Source organism: Prionailurus viverrinus, chromosome X (assembly GCF_022837055.1).
Source record: "Prionailurus viverrinus isolate Anna chromosome X, UM_Priviv_1.0, whole genome shotgun sequence".
Taxonomy (NCBI): Eukaryota; Metazoa; Chordata; class Mammalia; order Carnivora; family Felidae; genus Prionailurus; species Prionailurus viverrinus.
Window position 1 is genome coordinate 59,105,199 of NC_062579.1, and position 13,033 is coordinate 59,118,231.

Genomic DNA, 13,033 nt, shown 5'->3' on the forward strand with positions numbered 1-13,033 from the left:
ATACAATAATGATGAAAAAGCAGAAAGAGAAATCAAGGAACCAATCTTATTTACCACTGCATCAAAAACCATAATATATTTAGAGATAAATTTAACTAAAGAAGTGAAAGATCTGTACTCTGAGAACTATAAAACACTAATGAAAGAAATTGAAGAGGACACAAAGAAATGGAAAAGGATTCCACATTCATGGATTAGAAGAACAAATATTGTCAAAATGTTTATACTCCCCAAAGAAATCTACACCTTTAATGCAATCTTTATCAAAATAACACCAGCATTTTTCACAGAGCCAGAATAAATAATCCTAAAATTTGTATGGAAACACAAAACACACCGAATTGCCAAAGGAACCTTGAAAAAGAAAAGGAAACCTGGAGGCTTCACAATTCTGGACTTCAAGTTATATTACAATGATGTGGTCATCAGTATGGTACTGGAACAAATACACACATAGATCCATAGAACAGAATGGAAAAGCCAGACATGAATATACAACTACATGGTCAATTAATCTTTGGCAAAGCAGGAAGGAATATCCAATGGGAAAAAAGCCCATTGAAACAAATGGTGTTGAGAAAACTGGAAAACATGCAATAGAAATAAAGCAGACCACTTTCTTACACCATACACAAAAGTAAATTAAAAATGGATTAAATACCTAAATGTAAGAAAGGAAACCATCAAAATCCTAGAGAATACAGGAAGTAATCTCTTTGATATCCTCTCTAGTGACTGCTTACTAGATATGTCTCCAAGGCAAGGAAAACAAAAACAAAACAACAACAACAAAAAAAAAAAACAAGTGGGACTTCATCAAAATAAAAACTTCTGCACAGTGAAGGAAACAATCAACAAAACTTAAGTCAACATATGGAAAAGGAAAAGGTATTTGCAAATGACATATATATTAAAGGGTTAGCATCGAAAATAGGGCTTATAAATCTGAACACCCAAAAACCAAATAATCCAGATTAAAAATGGTGAGAAGACATGGACAGTTTTCCAAAGAATACATCCAAATGGCTAACAGACACATGAAAAGGTGCTCAACATCACTCATCATCAGGTGAATACAAATCAAAACCATAAGATACCACTTCACACCTGTCAGAATGGCTAAAATTAACAACACAGTATACAACAGGTGTTGGCAAAGATGTGGAGGAAGGGGAACCTCCTTGCACTGTTGGGAATGTCAGCTGGTGTATCCACTCCAGTATGGAGTTTCCTCAAAAAGTTAAAAATAGAATTACCCCACAATCTAGCAATTGTACTACTAAGTATTTACCCATTGAATACAGAAGTACTAATTTGAAGGGATACATGCACCCTGATGTTTATAGAAGCATTATCAACAATAACTTAATGATGGAAAGAGCCCAAATATCCATAGACTGATATATGTATAAAGCAGAAGTGGTATATGTATACAATGGAATACTACTCAACCATAAAAAGAATGAAATACTGTCATTTGCAATGATGTGGATGGAGCTAGAGAGTATGGTGCTAAGCAAAATACATCAATCTGAGAAAGAAAATATCACCTGATTTCACTCATGTGTGGAATTTAAGAAATAAATCAATCATAGGGGGAAAAAGAGAGAGGCAAATCAGGAAACAGAGTCTTAACTATGGAGAACAAATTGGTTACCAAAGGAGAGGTCGGTCAGGAGATGTGTTAAATTCATGATGAGGAGTAAGGAGTGCAATTGTTGTGATGAGCACAAGTTGTTGTATGTAAGTATTGAATCACTAATTTGTACACCTGAAACTCCTATTACGTTGTATGTCAACTAAATGGAATTTAAATAAAAACTAAAGAAAAACTTTACAAAACTTTCCCATTATGTATCCCTCAGCATGTAATTGTTATATTTCTTTCATCTTTTGTCTCTCTTATTCTAAGGCATATTCCTTTATGTGTTGAAAAGTATTATTTCAATTGATATGCTGATTTTGTAGCAAATTTTAATTGTATCTAGACTATTCTATATGTGACAATTCTAAGTTTTAGTGTAATTATATTTTTTAAGAGAACTGTGGAATGCTTCAGAAATGTCCATGCTATCTTTGCCCAGAGGCCATGCTTATCTACTCTATATAATTCCAATTTTAGTATATGTGCAGCTAAAATGAGCATATAATTATCTTAATTTTATAGCTATTATTTTCCTGGAAATTTTGTCCATATTTTTAATTTAAAACAATACAAATATAGATTACAATATGTATGCTTGTGCATAATTTTCAATAGGACATTTAATAAATATATTATGTGTATTTGTTTTAGATCATTGCCTTGATGTCTTGGGCCTATTCATGTAACTGTGAGAAATAGAACTTTGCTATTCTGAGTGCTGAACTCTTGGAGACCTTGGGCTAGTAATTTACCTTCCATGTTTTTTTTTAATCTAAAAAATTGAAACAATAGCAGTTTATTGTATTTAATATTGAAAAGAATTAAAAAGCAATCCAGTTTTACTTTAATTAACAAAAACACTATAGACCCTTGGTGATAAAACTAGAGAGAAAAATTTGAGAATTTAATCAATCAGAAGAGGTCCAGATTAATTTTTACAGGTGTTTTACTTTGATTAGCCCACCACTTCTTTTTCTGAACAATGATTTCATGGCTAAAATTGTAAGAGTTTTTATAAGTCCTAGTTTCTTTGCTTTAAAAATATAACTAGCTTGAGTCTTTTTCACTAAGAACTTAGTGTTGAATAACTTTCTTTTATGTTTCTGGTTTGTTTAATTGTATGATTTATATTGCATTATGAATAGTTTCCCAGAGGAAAAAAAAAAACAATGTTTAATGAGTCTTCATTCATGCTTAACACTTTTGGGTTTACAAAAAGACATCCTCACCAAGATGTTAAACAGCTTCACAATCTTGGATACTGATTAATTTTTGAAATACTCTGGGAAATTTCTTCTCATGTTTTTTTACCCCTTCATCTCCTCTAAACCTCCCTTGCCCCATATTGGCTAATTTCTAAGATTCAAGAATACAAATGTTCCTAGAAAAAGGAATTAACTTAAACTCACAGTGTTATATCAATAGACATTCTTGAACTGTGGCCTAATTAATTGCAAGTGTCATCATATTAATTGGACAGGAAAAGAATCTGGGATTTTATCTTATTAGGCAGCTATTATTATTATCTAGATATTATTTTTTTTTTATTTTTTTTATTTTTTTATTTTTTTATTTTATTTTATTTTTTTTTTCTGAAATTTATTGACAAATTGGTTTCCATACAACACCCAGTGCTCATCCCAAAAGGTGCCCTCCTCAATACCCATCACCCACCCTCTCCTCCCTCCCACCCCCCATCAACCCTCAGTTTGTTCTCAGTTTTTAACAGTCTCTTATGCTTTGGCTCTCTCCCTTTCTAACCTCTTTTTTTTTTTTTTTCCTTCCCCTCCCCCATGGGTTCCTGTTAAGTTTCTCAGGATCCACATAAGAGTGAGACCATATGGTATCTGTCTTTCTCTGTATGGCTTATTTCACTTAGCATCACACTCTCCAGTTCCATCCACGTTGCTACAAAAGGCCATATTTCATTTTTTCTCATTGCCATGTAATATTCCATTGTGTATATAAACCACAATTTCTTTATCCATTCATCAGTTGATGGACATTTAGGCTCTTTCCATAATTTGGCTATTGTTGAGAGTGCTGCTATGAACATTGGGGTACAAGTGGCCCTATGCATCAGTGCTCCTGTATCCCTTGGATAAATTCCTAGCAGTGCTATTGCTGGGTCATAGGGTAGGTCTATTTTTAATTTTCTGAGGAACCTCCACACTGCTTTCCAGAGCGGCTGCACCAATTTGCATTCCCACCAACAGTGCAAGAGGGTTCCCGTTTCTCCACATCCTCTCCAGCATCTATAGTCTCCTGATTTGTTCATTTTGGCCACTCTGACTGGCGTGAGGTGATACCTGAGTGTGGTTTTGATTTGTATTTCCCTGATAAGGAGCGACGCTGAACATCTTTTCATGTGTCTGTTGGCCATCCGGATGTCTTCTTTAGAGAAGTGTCTATTCATGTTTTCTGCCCATTTCTTCACTGGGTTATTTGTTTTTCGGGTGTGGAGTTTGGTGAGCTCTTTATAGATTTTGGATACTAGCCCTTTGTCCGATATGTCATTTGCAAATATCTTTTCCCATTCCGTTGGTTGCCTTTTAGTTTTGTTGGTTGTTTCCTTTGCTGTGCAGAAGCTTTTTATCTTCATAAGGTCCCAGTAATTCACTTTTGCTTTTAATTCCCTTGCCTTTGGGGATGTGTCGAGTAAGAGATTGCTACGGCTGAGGTCAGAGAGGTCTTTTCCTGCTTTCTCCTCTAAGGTTTTGATGGTTTCCTGTCTCACATTTAGGTCCTTTATCCATTTTGAGTTTATTTTTGTGAATGGTGTGAGAAAGTGGTCTAGTTTCAACCTTCTGCATGTTGCTGTCCAGTTCTCCCAGCACCATTTGTTAAAGAGGCTGTCTTTTTTCCATTGGATGTTCTTTCCTGCTTTGTCAAAGATGAGTTGGCCATACGTTTGTGGGTCTAGTTCTGGGGTTTCTATTCTATTCCATTGGTCTATGTGTCTGTTTTGGTGCCAATACCATGCTGTCTTGATGATGACAGCTTTGTAGTAGAGGCTAAAGTCTGGGATTGTGATGCCTCCTGCTTTGGTCTTCTTCTTCAAAATTCCTTTGGCTATTCGGGGCCTTTTGTGGTTCCATATGAATTTTAGGATTGCTTGTTCTAGTTTCGAGAAGAATGCTGGTGCAATTTTGATTGGGATTGCATTGAATGTGTAGATAGCTTTGGGTAGTATTGACATTTTGACAATATTTATTTTTCCAATCCATGAGCAGGGGATGTCTTTCCATTTCTTTAAATCTTCTTCAATTTCCTTCAGAAGCTTTCTATAGTTTTCAGCATACAGATCCTTTACATCTTTGGTTAGATTTATTCCTAGGTATTTTATGCTTCTTGGTGCAATTGTGAATGGGATCAGTTTCTTTATTTGTCTTTCTGTTGCTTCATTGTTAGTGTATAAGAATGCAACTGATTTCTGTACATTGATTTTGTATCCTGCAACTTTGCTGAATTCCTGTATCAGTTCTAGCAGACTTTTGGTGGAGTCTATCGGATTTTCCATGTATAATATCATGTCATCTGCAAAAAGCGAAAGCTTGACTTCATCTTTGCCAATTTTGATGCCTTTGATTTCCTTTTGTTGTCTGATTGCTGATGCTAGAACTTCCAGCACTATGTTAAACAGCAGCGGTGAGAGTGGGCATCCTTGTCGTGTTCCTGATCTCAGGGAAAAAGCTCTCAGTTTTTCCCCGTTGAGGATGATGTTAGCTGTGGGCTTTTCATAAATGGCTTTGATGATCTTTAAGTATGTTCCTTCTATCCCGACTTTCTCAAGGGTTTTTATTAAGAAAGGGTGCTGGATTTTGTCGAAGGCCTTTTCTGCATCGATTGACAGGATCATATGGTTCTTCTCTCTTTTTTTGTTAATGTGATGTATCACGTTGATTGATTTGCGAATGTTGAACCAGCCCTGCCTCCCAGGAATGAATCCCACTTGATCATGGTGAATAATTCTTTTTATATGCCGTTGAATTCGATTTGCTAGTACCTTATTGAGAATTTTTGCATCCATATTCATCAGGGATATTGGCCTGTAGTTCTCTTTTTTTACTGGGTCTCTGTCTGGTTTAGGAATCAAAGTAATACTGGCTTCATAGAATGAGTCTGGAAGTTTTCCTTCCCTTTCTATTTCTTGGAATAGCTTGAGAAGGATAGGTATTATCTCTGCTTTAAACGTCTGGTAGAACTCCCCTGGGAAGCCATCTGGTCCTGGACTCTTATTTGTTGGGAGATTTTTGATAACCGATTCAATTTCTTCGCTGGTTATGGGTCTGTTCAAGCTTTCTATTTCCTCCTGATTGAGTTTTGGAAGCGTGTGGGTGTTCAGGAATTTGTCCATTTCTTCCAGGTTGTCCAATTTGTTGGCATATAAGTTTTCATAGTATTCCCTGATAATTGTTTGTATCTCTGAGGGATTGGTTGTAATAGTTCCATTTTCATTCATGATTTTATCTATTTGGGTCATCTCCCTTTTCTTTTTGAGAAGCCTGGCTAGAGGTTTGTCAATTTTGTTTATTTTTTCAAAAAACCAACTCTTGGTTTCGTTGATCTGCTCTACAGTTTTTTTAGTTTCTATATTGTTTATTTCTGCTCTGATCTTTATTATTTCTCTTCTTCTGCTGGGCTTGGGCTGCCTTTGCTGTTCTGCTTCTAGTTCCTTTAGGTGTGCTGTTAGATTTTGTATTTGGGATTTTTCTTGTTTCTTGAGATAGGCCTGGATGGCAATGTATTTTCCTCTCAGGACTGCCTTTGCTGCGTCCCAAAGCGTTTGGATTGTTGTATTTTCATTTTCGTTTGTTTCCATATATTTGTTAATTTCTTCTCTAATTGCCTGGTTGACCCACTCATTCGTTAGTAGGGTGTTCTTTAACCTCCATGCTTTTGGAGGTTTTCCAGACTTTTTCCTGTGGTTGATTTCAAGCTTCATGGCATTGTGGTCTGAAAGTAAGCATGGTATAATTTCAATTCTTGTAAACTTATGAAGGGCTGTTTTGTGACCCAGTATATGATCTATCTTGGAGAATGTTCCATGTGCACTCGAGAAGAAAGTATATTCTGTTGCTTTGGGATGCAGAGTTCTAAATATATCTGTCAAGTCCATCTCATCCAATGTCTCATTCAGGGCCCTTGTTTCTTTATTGACCGTGTGTCTAGTTGATCTATCCATTTCTGTAAGTGGTGTATTAAAGTCCCCTGCAATTACCACATTCTTATCAATCAGGTTGCTTATGTTTATGAGTAATTGTTTTATATATTTGGGGGCTCCGGTATTCGGTGCATAGACATTGATAATTGTTAGCTCTTCCTAATGGATAGACCCTGTAACTATTATATAATGTCCTTCTTCATCTCTTGTTACAGCCTTTAATTTAAAGTCTAGTTTGTCTGATATAAGTATGGCTACTCCAGCTTTTTTTTGGCTTCCAGTAGCATGATAAATAGTTCTCCATCCCCTCACTCTCAATCTAAAGGTGTCCTCAGGTCTAAAATGAGTCTCTTGTAGACAGCAAATAGATGGGTCTTGTTTTTTTATCCATTCTGATACCCTATGTCTTTTGGTTGGCGCATTTAATCCATTTACATTCAGTGTTATTATAGAAAGATACGGGTTTAGAGTCATTGTGATGTCTGTATGTTTTATGCTTATAGTGATGTCTCTGGGACTTTGTCTCACAGGGTCCCCCTTAGGATCTCTTGTAGGGCTGGTTTAGTGGTGACAAATTCCTTCAGTTTTTGTTTGTTTGGGAAGACCTTTATCTCTCCTTCTATTCTAAATGACAGACTTGCTGGATAAAGGATTCTTGGCTGCATATTTTTTCTGTCTAGCACCCTGAAAATCTCTTGCCAATTCTTTCTGGCCTGCCAAGTTTCAAAAGAGAGATCAGTCACGAGTCTTATAGGTCTCCCTTTATATGTGAGGGCACGTTTACCCCTTGCTGCTTTCAGAATTTTCTCTTTATCCTTGTATTTTGCCAGTTTCACTATGATATGTCGTGCAGAAGATCGATTCAAGTTACGTCTGAAGGGAGTTCTCTGTGCCTCTTGGATTTCAATGCCTTTTTCCTTCCCCAGTTCAGGGAAGTTCTCAGCTATGATTTCTTCAAGTACCCCTTCAGCACCTTTCCCTCTCTCTTCCTCCTCTGGGATACCAATTATGCGTATATTATTTCTTTTTAGTGTATCACTTAATTCTCTAATTTTCCCCTCATACTCCTGGATTTTTTTATCTCTCTTTTTCTCAGCTTCCTCTTTTTCCATAACTTTATCTTCTAGTTCACCTATTCTCTCCTCTGCCTCTTCAAGCCGAGCTGTGGTGGTTTCCATTTTGTTATGCATTTCGTTTAAAGCGTTTTTCAGCTCCTCGTGACTGTTCCTTAGTCCCTTGATCTCTGTAGCAAGAGATTCTCTGCTGTCCTGTATACTGTTTTCAAGCCCAGCGATTAATTTTATGACTATTATTCTAAATTCACTTTCTGTTATATTATTTAAATCCTTTTTGATCAGCTCATTAGCTGTTGTTATTTCCTGGAGATTCTTCTGAGGGGAGTTCTTCCGCTTGGTCATTTTGGATAGTCCCTGGCGTGGTGAGGACCTGCAGGGCACTTCCCCTGTGCTGTGGTGTATACCTGGAGTTGGTGGGCGGGGCCGCAGTCAGACCTGATGTCTGCCCCCAGCCCACCGCTGGGGCCACAGTCAGACTGGTGTGTGCCTTCTCTTCCCCTCTCCTAGGGGCGGGATTCACTGTGGGGTGGTGTGGCTCGTCTGGGCTACTTGCACCCTGCCAGGCTTGTGATGCTGGGGATCTGGCGTATTAGCTGGGGTGGGTAGGCAAGGTGCTCAGGGGCAGGAGGGGCAGGCTTAGATCGCTTCTCCTTAGGTGATCCACTTCAGGAGGGGCCCTGTGGCAGCGGGAGGGAGTCAGATCCGCTGCCGGAGGTTTGGCTCCGCCGAAGCGCAGAGTTGGGTGTTTTCGGGGAGCGAGCAAGTTCCCTGGCAGGAACCGGTTCCCTTTGGGATTTCGGCTGGGGGATGGGCGGGGGAAATGGCGCTGGCGAGCGCCTTTGTTCCCCACCAAACTGAGCTCTGTTGTCAGGGGGCTCAGCAGCTCTCCCTCCCTTTGTCCTCCAGCCTTCCCGCTTTCCGAGCAGAGCTGTTAATTTCTGACCTCCCAGACGCTAAGTCGCGCTTGCTGTCGGAACACAGTCCGCCCGGCCCCTCCGCTTTTGCAAGCCCGACTCGGGGGCTCTGCTTGGCCGGCGAGCCGCCCCTCCGCCCCGGCTCCCTCCCGCCAGTCCGTGGAGCGCGCACCGCCTCGCCGCCCTTCCTACCCTCTTCCGTGGGCCTCTCGTCTGCGTTTGGCTCCGGCGACTCTGTTCTGCTAATCCTCTGGCGGTTTTCTGGGTTATTTAGGCAGGTGTAGATGGAATCTAAGTGATCAGCAGGACGTACGGTGAGCCCAGCGTCCTCCTAAGCCGCCATCTTCAATCATGTTCTCTAGATATTATTATTAGGCAGAGATAGATACTTGAGATCAAACTTAAACATTGGAAGGAAGCCCTATTTGGCAGACAGGCACCATATTTGATTGTCAAGGCAACTTGTGGTTATTTACACAAATAGTTAACAGGAGAGAGTCTATGGTGGAGGAACATCATGTTCTCCAAAGTAGGTCAGAGTACATGTCCATTGAATCAAGAAGCAGATATCATTCAGAACACAGTCAAGCAGACTTACTTTAGTATCAGGAAATGGGTCACCTCATAACAAGGCAGACCTTGATTTGGGAAGATTACTAAGATTTCCTAGACTCAAGAACAGGGAACAAGATAAGTATTCAGTTATCAAATCTAGGGAAAAGTGGTAATGAGTCTTGAAAATAATGCAGAAGCCCAATGGAAGATATGATACAGGGAACACAAACTCAAACATCTACAGTGACTAGACAGAAAACACAAGTGTGTAAATCAGGCCAAGTTTATGATCCTAAATGATGAATGGATAAAGAAGATGTGGTGTGTGTGTGTGTGTGTGTGTGTGTGTGTGTATACAGTCATCAATGAAGAAAAATGAAATCTTGCTGTTTGCAACCACATGGATGAAACTAGAGGGTATCATGCTAAGTGAAATAAGTCAGAGAAAGGCAGATATACAATTTCACCCATATGTGGAATTTGAAAAACACAACAGATGAATATAGGGGAAGGGAAGGAAAAATAAGATAACAGAGAGGGAAGAAAACCATGAGACTCTTAAATACAGAGAACAAACTGAGGGTTTCTGTAGAGGAGGTGGGTGGGTGATAGACATCAAAAAGGGTACTTTTTAGGATGAGCACTCTGTGTCATATGTAAGAGATGAATTACTGGGTTTACTTCTGAAGCCAAGACAACACTGTATGTTAACTAACTTGAATTTAAATATAAAAAAGAATATCTTTCTTATATACATTGACATATGTTAATTATTTCTCAATAAAGCTAGAAAAAAATCCACATTTTCTTCATTTAATATCTCCCCCCCCAAAAAAAAAAGGATTAAAGAGGCCTGTGATGAATTAGAAAGCAAACGTCTCACATAAAAACATTTAAACTAAGAAAATATGTTTGTATACCAACATACTATGACTGCTGGCCAAATTCAGCTTGCAGGACACCTGTACATGGACCCTTGTCAAATGATTGATAACAGAGGTCTTCTAAAACAGCTTTGATAAGAATAGGAAGAGTACACAGGAGTAGGCACTGGATAGTCTAAAGGGCAGAGAAAGAAGCTGGAATGATCTAACATGAGTTTCACCAACTTCACAAATTTTGCACAAATTGATATCCTTAGTCATAAGAAATTTAGTCTAGGTGAGGAAATAAAATATATACTGAGGAAATGTATGAATGCTATACAAAGAAGCATATCAACAAGTGTAAATTAATTAATGCAAAGGGGATGCTGAATACATTTGTGACCAGATTCAGATGAAATTAGTCTGAAAAATTATGTATAGGGTAAATTTTGAAACCAGTTTTGAAAGAAATAATGAGCAGGCCAAAAGAAATGTTGAGAGAATATTGATAGCAAAAGATAAAACTTATTTAAAGACACATAAAAAGAAACACATCACGTAGCAGAAAGAGCCTTAATTGGGAGTCAAATAGACCTAGATTCTAGTCTTGATTTTGGTACGAATTCGCTATGTGGTTTTGGGTAAGTCAGTGTCCCTAAGTTCCTGGTGTTCAAGCAAACCGTAGATCATAAGTGCAAATTTCCACAAAGACCAAATAGCTAAGTGAGTGAAGAAGTGGAGACATGTCTAACTAAAGCTCATATGCCTTGTTTAAGCAGACATAAATAACTGAGCTTCAAATGTTTGTGACTAAGTGGTAATGTATATTCAATATTTGAATTTTTGTAGAGAATTAAATAATTCCAATTTTTATGTGAAATATTTCCATTTTAATTGTTGACAAGGAATTTACACTAAAACAACACAAAGACCAAATAAAATATTTTCATAAGCCACTAGTCTGCAATCTCTGGACTAGATAGATTCAAAGGTTCCTTCCAGATCTTTTTGTTTAAGGATTCATGGCATTAAATATTGGATTCAGTAAAATGGAAGGAGATGCCCTTAGTTCTTGGGCTCTTTCATATAGTAGAATGACTGAAAGTATGGAAGTTGGAATCAGACAGCCTGGCTCTGCCTAAGTGTGTGATCTTGAACAAATTATATAATCTCTGCACTTCAGTTTAATCTTATATAAAATAAGAATAATAACACTAATTACATCATAGTGTTGTGAGGATTAACTGAGATGTTACATGTGGAATTAGCTATTATTAGCAAGAAAATGTTATTTATGACAAACCATTTTCCTAACTGAAGGTAAGATGAATTAAACACAAGGAGATGACCTAGAACCTATACTCCTATAAATGAGTGGCTATAAAAATGAAAACAAATGACAGATATGAGAGACATTATGAGAAGAGAATTGCTAAGACTTGATAATAGATTGAATGTAGGAATGCTACAATGCTTTGTATATAGTTACAAAATTCTAAGCAGTTACACTTTCAAGAGTTGATGACTGGTATTTGGAAGAAGTTAATTAACTTGAAAATCTAGTCTTTTTATTTTTAATTCTATTTATTTGTTTATTTATGTTTTGCACAATGTTATTTTTTAATTTATTTATTTTTATTTTTTATTTAAATTCAATTTAGTTAACATAGTGTGTAGTATTGGTTTCAGGAGCAGAATTTAGTGATTCATCATTTACACATGACACCCATTGCTCATTCAGAAAAGTGCCTTCCTTAATGCCCATCACCCATTTAGCCCATCACCCGCCAATAGCACCTGTCAGTTTGTTCTCTGTATTTAAGAGTCTCTTATGGTTTGTCACCCTCTGTTTTTATCTTATTTTTCTTTTCCTTCCCCTATGTTCATCTGTTGTGTTTCTTAAATTCCACACGAGTGAAATCATTTATCTCTTTCTCTGACTGATTTAATTTGCTTAGCATAAGCATAACCCTCTCGTTCCATCCATGTTGCTGCAAATGACAAGATTTCAGTGTGTGTGTGTATGTGTGTGTATATATATGTGTGTGTGTGTGTATATATATATATATATATTTGGCTCTTGTCAACAACTTGGGCTCTTTCCATAATTTGGTCTATTGTCAATAGTACTTCTGTAAATATTGGGGTGCATGTTCCCTTCAAATCAGCATTTTTGTATCCTTTGGGTAAATACCTAGTGGTGCAATTGCTGGAAGGTAGGGTAGTGTTATTTTTAATTTTTTTGAGGAGCCTCCATACTGTTTTCCAGAGTGGCTGCACCAGTTTACATTCACACTAACAGAGCAAAAGTGTTCCCTGTTCTCCTCATCTTCACCAAAATCTGTTGTTGCCTGAGTTGTTCATTTTAGCCATTCTGACAGGTGTGAGGTGGTATCTCATTGTAGTTTTGATTTGTACTTTTCCGATGATGAGTGATATTGAGCATCTTTTCATCATCATCTGGATGTCTTCTTTGGAAAAGTGTCTATTCATGTCTTCTGTCCATTTCTTCACTGGATTATTTGTACTTTGAGTGTTGAGTTTGATTAATTCTTTATATATTTTGGATACTAATCCTTTATCTGGTACTGACATCTCTTTTTCTAATGAAAGAGTGCTTCCAAAATTTAACGTGTTCTTTAAAAATGGCCATGTTTGACTGACCTGGGGAAGATGGCGGCATAAGAGGACGCTGGGTTGACCGCATCCTGCTGATCACTTAGATTCCACCTACACCTGCCTAAATAACCCAGAAAACCACCAGAAGACTAGCAGAACAGAGTCTCTGGAGCCAAGCGCAGACGAGAGGTCCA

The 13,033-nt window shown here is 37.8% G+C and overlaps 1 non-coding gene across 1 annotated transcript; it reads right to left on the bottom strand.

Moving 5' to 3' along the window:
* Positions 1 to 2,039: 2,039 nt before the first annotated feature.
* Positions 2,040 to 2,144, bottom strand: LOC125157998 (U6 spliceosomal RNA). Its single transcript, XR_007149132.1, has one exon. It is a non-coding gene; the product is annotated as a U6 spliceosomal RNA (small nuclear RNA).
* Positions 2,145 to 13,033: the final 10,889 nt, after the last annotated feature.